Source organism: Anarhichas minor, unplaced genomic scaffold (assembly GCF_050575085.1).
Source record: "Anarhichas minor isolate MPS153535 unplaced genomic scaffold, ASM5057508v1 ptg000051l, whole genome shotgun sequence".
In the NCBI taxonomy this organism is placed as follows: domain Eukaryota; kingdom Metazoa; phylum Chordata; class Actinopteri; order Perciformes; family Anarhichadidae; genus Anarhichas; species Anarhichas minor.
This window is the reverse complement of record NW_027466497.1, coordinates 6,626,181-6,632,156: the sequence shown is the minus strand read 5'-3', so window position 1 is coordinate 6,632,156 and position 5,976 is coordinate 6,626,181.

The window sequence follows — 5,976 nt, the reverse complement described above, 5'->3', positions numbered from 1 at the left end:
ATCCCCCCCTTCCTCCTCCTCCTCCTCCACACACACACACACACACACACACACACACACACACACACACACACACACACTTCAGTCACCCCTCCCCCACTCTGCATAGTTACCTTGCAACGTACAGACCATAATAGTCAACTCCCCCCTCCCTCTGCTACAGTCTCTTCCCCATTCCTCCATGCACCCCCCCCATAGCAACCGTGGTTACCATGGAGACCCCCCCCCCCCCTCCCACCCCAGTGCGGCATCCCATAATAGTAATGAGCGCAGTCACTGACATCCCTCAATAAGCATAACTCCAAAAAAAGAGAGAGAGAGAGAGAGAGAGATAGGAGAAAGAAAAAAAAAAAAGGAAAAGCCGTCACATGGCAACTGTGTGTGTCACATGACTGCTTAACTTGAGTGTGCATGTTTGCATGTATGCGCAGGCACCGTACTGTATATATGAGTCCGGCTGCACGCGATGTGGATGCAATGCAACAATGACTTAAAAAAAAGAAAAAGAAAAAAAATGCACCATAGGGGGGGGGGGGGGGGGCATAAAAGTTAGGGTGACCCAGGTGTAACCCTAAAATATGAGGCTACGCATGACTCACCTGATCATGAGCTCACCTGAAGGCCTGAAGAGGTAGGCCTTTGTGTTTTTAGGAGCAGGTCAGTGTGAGGGTTAAAGAGTCGGCCCTGCAGGGTGGAGGGTCACTAAGGTCAAGCTGTAGCCACGACCTTCAAGTCCCCCCCCCCCCCCCCCATCAAAACAAGAAACAGGGAGCCCAGAAGTACAAGAGCCAACAGCTGAGTTAAGCTGTCTGCTACACACACACACACACACACACACACACACACACACACACTTTGCTCCACAGGCTGCTTTTGGAAAATGCATTGCAGTCAATGGTGGGAAAAACGTCTGGGTCCTAGACTGTGTTTTTTCCCACCATTAACTGAGTGTAGAGCATTTTGACTGTGGAGGTTTAATGCTTAGTGGGACAGAGAGGCTTCTGAGTGACGTGTGTGTGTGGGGGGGGGGGGGGGGGGGGGTCAACATTACATGTCAGCTCTTTCTTTTCGGGGGGGGGGGGGGGGGGGGGGTGTTGTTGTTGTTGCACTGCAGGACAAAATCTCTTGAGTCATCCGCAAGTGTGCAAAAAAAATCTAAATGTGTAACAGCTGTTTCACCAGCCAGAGTAGAAGATAGAGCCAAAAGTATGTGGACATTACTTTATTTATACACCGTCATGGAGCAAAGATTACAGGTAACTATATCCGACTTACCCAGGCTGATAAACATTACAACATTTATGAAATATTAAAGCATTATATAATAATAATTAAAGCAAAAGAACATCAATCCAAAAAGAGATTTTAATACAAAATAATAAATATCGCAATACCCAATATGTGATATATAGATTCATACATCTAAACCTGACTCTAAAACACTGCTAATATATTTTTTACAAAGTTAAAGATCTTAAAGGTAAACATTAGAAATACACACAGTTTACTAGAATGTGCACTCGTACGTATTTGATTGGTCGACGCTGTGTGTTTGCTAGTTTTTTATTGGACGTTGTTCAGTTTGTGTCGTGTTTGTTTAAAAACAAATCTGGGTCATGTTAACTAAAACCTTTTTTAAACCTCGACTGAGTTGGTACCAAGAACATTGACTACGTTTATACTTCATATTCCACTATTATTCCGAAATACAAGAATATTGTGGCTCATGTAAACATCATATTCCGTTTGGATATTCTGAACTAGGCCTGTAATTTTGACGATTTTGTGATTAAAAACATGTGGGATGTGTCAATATTATTCTGGTTTCAGGAGCATCCTTTGAACAACCTTTATAGAGCAACATTTCTGATCGGAAAGAGAAACACCGACTTTTAATCATCATGAAGGACTTGGATATCAGAAGTTTTTTTTGGGATATGCACAAATATCACAACGTCGACCTTTTCGAGAAAGTGTTTGAAGGAATGAAAGATGGACTCTATGCTCGTGATAGTTGGCACGTGATAAACGACGTGTTAAGGCATGAAAATGAGAATATAAAGGAGAATAAAAATGAGAATGTAAAGGAGAATATAAAGAAGAACAAAAAAAGAATATAAAGAAGAACATAAAGGAGAATATAAAGAAGAACATAAAGGAGAATATAAAGGAGAATAAAAAATGACAATGTAAAGGAGAATATAAAGAAGAACAAAAAGGAGAATATAAAGGAGAATATAAAAGAGAATATAAAGGAGAATATGAGAATATAAAAAATAACATAAAGGACAATATAAAGAAGAACATAAAGAAGAATATAAAGAACGTAAAGAATAATATAAAGGAGAATATGAAAGAGAATATAAAGGAGAATATGAGAATATAAAGAATAACATAAAGGAGAATATAAAGAAGAATATAAAGAAGAACGTAAAGAATAATATAAAGGAGAATATAAAGGAGAATATAAAAGAGAATATAAAGGAGAATATATAGGAGAATATAAAGGAGAATATATAGGAGAATATAAAGGAGAATATAAAGGAGAATATAAAGGAGAATATATAGGAGAATATAAAGGAGAATATGAAGAAGAACATAAAGGAGAATATATAGGAGAATATAAAGGAGAATATAAAGAAGAACATAAAGGAGAATATATAGGAGAATATAAAGGAGAACATAAAGGAGAATATAAAGGAGAATAAAAATGAGAATATAAAGGAGAATATAAAGGAGAATATAAATGAGAATATAAAGGAGAATATAAATGAGAATATAAAGGAGAATATAAAGGAGAATATAAAGGAGAATACAAAGGAGAATATAAAGGAGAATATAAAGGAGAATATAAAGGAGAATATAAATGAGAATACAAAGGAGAATATAAAGGAGAATATATAGGAGAATATAAATGAGAATACAAAGGATAATATAAAGGAGAATATATAGGAGAATATAAAGAAGAATATAAAGGAGAATATAAAGGAGAATATATAGGAGAATATAAAGAAGAACATAAAGGAGAATATAAAGGAGAACATAAAGGAGAATATAAAGGAGAATATAAATGAGAATATAAATGAGAATATAAAGGAGAACATAAAGGAGAATATAAAGGAGAATATAAATGACAATATAAAGGAGAATATAAAGGAGAATATAAAGGAGAATGCAAAGGAGAATATATAGGAGAATATGAAGAAGAACATAAAGGAGAATATAAAGGAGAATATATAGGAGAATATAAAGGAGAATATATAGGAGAATATAAAGGAGAATATAAAGGAGAACATATAGAAGAACATCAGGTCTGGAGGGAAACTTGCAAGCAAGCGCAGACCAACAGCTGCTGGTAATTTCCCAGGGTGATCGTGCATTGGTCAGTCATTATGTACGGCTTATTGTGCAGGAAAAAAAAAAGCACCACGGTGATCATTCCACCGTGAGATAACAGATATATTTTATTACACTGCAACGCACACCGACGCCATTTGTGTCACGCTATACCTGTGAAATTGGACAATTTGTACCGGCATGAGATTGTTTTTTAATCCTCAGCGGATTCATTAATCCACTGACAAAATCATTCACGTCAGCACATTTGCGGCAGCGGTCCCGACACTTTGGCTTTTAACCCTCTTTGAGCTGTCTCTCCTTCAGCTGAAGGCCTCTCTCCTTCCACCTTCCTCTCTCTCTCTCTGGTCTGGACTGTAGTGGATCTACAGTCGCCTCTGACTCATCTCCTTTCCTTCTCTTCTCATCTCCTTTCCTTCTCTTCTCATCTCCTTTCCTTCTCTTCTCATCTCTTTCCTTCTCTTCTGGACGTTTTTTCTTTGTCCCACCGCCGATGGCAGCGGTGCTCTTCCTCTCCGTTATAACCTCTCACGCCGGCCCACACAAAGACAATCAACTACTTCTCTTGTCTTTCTTTTTTATCTGCATTTCTTCCTCTTTCTCTCTCTTTCTCTCTCCCTTGGTTTGCACCCCCCCCCCCCCCCGCCCCCCCAATCCTCCCCTCCCCCACACATCTCCTTTTTCCTTGACTATGGACACAGTGTTCATGTGTGCATTTAGGAAGGAGGGGGGGGGGGGGGGGGGGGGGGGGTGTAAGATGAGGGGAGGGGGCGGGGGGGGTAAAATCCTATAATCACCAATCAGAGAGATACTGGGGGCAGTTGTCATAGAAACCTCGTGCACGGCTCTTGAGGCCCCTCCCATCCCAACCCCCCCCCCCCAACAGTCGCAGAATTGCATATCCCATAATGATAATAATATCATTTCTGAGGCAAAAAGGAAAAAAGGAGGAGCAGGAGGGGAGGGAGGTGTTTGTGTGTGGGGGGGGGGGGGGGCGACTACAGACCATAATAGTGCTCCTGGTCGCCATGGTGATAAGCAGAGGGGGTGGTGGCGGTGGTGGAGGAAGGTTACAGGCGGGGTCAGATTATCATGTAAGTCAAAACGCATTCCATAATACTTCTTGACTTCCCCCCCCCCCCCCCCGCCTCCCACCACCTCCCACCATCTCCGGCTGCAGGACTCTCGCTCTGAAGCTGCAACCAGATGACAAATAAAAGTGCAAAAATAGTTTTTTGATCAGGTCCAACATGTCTGACAGATGACACACAGCATGTAGGCTGACAGATGGAGGGAACAAACAAAAGATGACAAAGAGATAAAAAAATAAGCGGAAAGTTAGATTGGTACGCCTGCGGTTCTGTTGGGATGTCCCGGACGGCCCGGATGTTCTGGAGTTCTCCCGTCTCACCTTTATATATATATATTACGATTACTGTAGTAAAAAGAATACTTATTGTCGAAGTGATTAATCAAGCAATGAGACACTTTGTTTTTATTCATCGTAAACGGTCGTGCTCACCTACGCAACATGTTTTTTAATCGTCCAGAACCTTTTATGTTCACACCGTACAAATGAAGAGTCTGGCAATGACGTGGCTGCTCACACTGAACATAAGCACGGAAAACCCCAAGTTGTGTTGCTGCAGCACCTACATTCCTCCTCTGGGGCTCAATAAAGGCTTGTTTCGATCTGAGCTTAGGTGAAAAAACCCCCAAAATGCCAACCTCATGGTGGCGCTAGAGGGAAAGTCTTTAGGATTCATCCTCTGGGAACCAAGAGCCAACACATCTAACGAGATATTCACTGGATACGGGGAAACTTTGACCGGCTGGTGGCGCTAAACGAAAACTAAGGAGCTAACTTCTGTTGCCTACTTGCACATTGAGATTTCCCAACTCACCAGTCTTTCCTAATATTTCTCTGTCAAGGCGAGAACACCCTTGTGCTCCCTCCTAAGTCACAGCTGGGCCGAAAGCCCAAATCCGTTGTGACAACATCTGTAACAGCGATTTTTAACCCAATTTCTTGTGACGTTGTGAATCGACGCTGATCGAGCTTCCATGTCAGGCTGCGTAAAAAACTCGAAATCTTGGTTAACTGCAGTGAATATAATGAATCGCTGCCTCAATAATTTACATGATGGGGGATGGGGTGTTGGTGGTGGGGCGGGTGGGGGGGGGGGGGCACAGGGAGTGTATTGTGCTCAGAAGTTTTTTGATGAATTCCCAGCAGCCACTCTGCCTGTGTCTTTGTGCTGCCTCTCTCTCTCTCTCTCTCTCTCTCTCTCTCTCTCGTCTCGATACCTCCTTGACTGTGAGTCACTCTGCACCTGAAGACGGATACCATTTCCCCGTCGTGCGTTACAGTCGAGTTTTAATGCACACACACACACACACACACACTCACACACACACAAAGCTGGTGTGGGATGGGGGGGGAGGGAAGAGCCACCTCACACAAAAACGGGCCTGTGCCAGACCATAATACTCCCCCCCCCCGCCTCCTTCTTACTTCACTGCCTTCGCCCCTCCCCCTTCCTGACAACACAGACATCCCATAATATGCACTCGTCTGCCCCACCACCTCCTCCCTTCTTCACTGTTTGGCCCGCCGCT